Below are 2,455 nucleotides of genomic sequence, written 5' to 3'. Positions count from 1 at the left end.
TAATTAAAATTATTAAAAATTAATTAATTGCCATTTTTTAAAAAATTAAAAAAAAATTTATTCCAGTTTTTTGCGACGACATTTTTATACGTGTCGTCGCAAAAAAGGAAGATTATTTGCGATGATATTTTGAAATTTGTCGTCGCAAAAAATATTATATCATGAGAATTTCATAACAGCGTATTAGTGACGCTTGTCATCGCAAAAGAAATATGTCGTCGTAAATATATTTGCGACGACACTGTGTCGTCGCAAAAACAATTTTTGCGACTAATTTTTTGCGACGACATATCTGCGACGATATGTCGTCACTAAAACTATTAATTGCGACGACACTGGGGTTTTTGTGACGACAAAAAGTCGTCACAAAAACACCTTTTTCTTGTAGTGATTTTAACCTAACTAGAGATGCATATTAATTTTTTTCTCTGTTGTTTGACAATGGAAAAATCCGTTCCCTGCATTGCTGCAATAAATCTATATCTATCTATCTATATCATATTAACTTTAATTCCGTAAGAAACATTTTGCACATCAGTCAAAATGTGAGAAACATTTCGCACGGTTTTTTTATTTTACGAAACGCTTCTCACATATTTTTTCTTTTACTTTTTTATTTTTTATATTTTCCGTTTCTTCTTTCATTTGTCTTTTTTTTTTTTTTTCTGTTCTTACCTTTATTTTTTTTTCTTTTTAAAAAAAAATTTGTATAACCATTATTTTAAAAAATGTTTAGCTCGCTTTCTAATTAGTAAATTTAAAAAAGAGCAAAAAGTACCTACATTTTCCTGTAATTCCCATTAATAAATGACAAGCAGTCGCTAATATTATTACTTCTCATATTGTTCCCCATTATTATTATTTTTTATCTACATAAGAAAAATTGCGAATCATAGAACAGAAACAACTTGGGGAAACAAAGAAAAGTAAACCATATGATCTCTTCGGAAAATTGGGACACAGAAATTAAAAGACAAGATATTTTTATTCATATAGCAAAAAGGAATACTCATTCCTCTAATAATTAAATAAGTCGCGAAAGGATACAAATACTCTTCGAAAAGAAAGACAAAACTGAGGGTTGAATACACTCTTTTACAAATTGAAAAAAAAAATTCTCTGGGAAAAAAAAAAAATCGGAATTAGCATGAGAAACATACAATCACTCATGCATTAGGGTTTTACAATTTCAAGGTCAAATCCAGCTTGTCACCATTTTCCTCTTCTAGGTCCACTACCTCTACTTTCCCAATAGGCTGCTCCAACTGCCTCCTAAACGGCTTGGTGACGTCATCAACCGGAGCCGCCTCCACCACGCTTTTATGCGCTTGGGTCACAAGCTTGCCTCTGTCGTTTCTCACCAGAGGAGAAACTTGTGGCGGCGGGTTTGGTGGGTGAGAAATGACCTTAATGATCTGAGCTGGCCCACTTCCATTGCCGAGCGTCAGAGAAATATTGTTTACTGGCCGCATGGCCACGGGGCGTTGCACTACTGGCCCAGGGAAAAATGGCGGCGGCGGCGGCGTAGGAAAGGCGGGACGGAAATTAGGGTTACAAACAAGGAGGTTGCTACTATGCGGACGAGGAATATTGAGCAAGTTTGGTGGTGGTTTGTGAGGATATTTTTGGTTTTGCCTTGATCTTGAGGCCATTTCATCTTGTATTAAGTGAGTCTCTATGTGGGCTATTAGGGCTTGGGTGCTCAGCAACACACGGCCACACAAACGACAAGTCATTTGCTTACGACTATAAGATGAAGGTCGTTGTGGGGGGACATTGTTTTGTCCATGGCTCAAATTAATCCTACCATAGCCCACCATTGTTGTTGATAAGATAAAGGAAAGAAAAAGGATATCTAGGGCTTAGGGTTTAAGGTTTTCGGGATTTCGGGAGTAATGAAAAAGAGACTTAAACAAGAAGGGATGGATTGAAGGGTGAAAAAAGAGTGAAATTTATAGGTGAAAACTTGTTTCTCATTTTTGGTAATATTGTTTTGTATTACAATATTACGAAAATTTTTCATGGCAAGTTCTTTATGGTTGCCATAAGGGTTAGTGTCACACAGAAGGTTCGTGGCATTGTTTGACTGAATTAATGCACATTCAGTTTTTGAAGATATATAAAAAAAAAAAAAACAAGTGTTCTGATTAATTAGAGAAGGATTTTTTGGTGATTATGGAAGGTTGGTAATTAGAATTTATGGATATTTAGATTTTATCACAGTGTTTTTTATTGAGAGAAAAATCTATTCGCTGGCTTTGTAAAAGATGGGAATGGAATAATTGCTTGCTAGAGAATAATCAAAGAATCATCATGAGAAATTAATCATAGTAATTATGAAATTTCTCAAAATGTATGGTATAAATAACAATCTGCTGACTGTATACTTTGCAAAATAATCATTTAGTTTTAGCGAATTAGGATTTGATTCCTTTAGTATTTAATTTATTTCTTT

The sequence above is a fragment of the Morus notabilis genome, unplaced genomic scaffold, assembly GCF_000414095.1.
Source record: "Morus notabilis unplaced genomic scaffold, ASM41409v2 Scaffold93, whole genome shotgun sequence".
Taxonomy (NCBI): domain Eukaryota; kingdom Viridiplantae; phylum Streptophyta; class Magnoliopsida; order Rosales; family Moraceae; genus Morus; species Morus notabilis.
The sequence above is the reverse complement of the archived record's forward strand: the minus strand, read 5'-3'. Positions refer to the sequence as shown.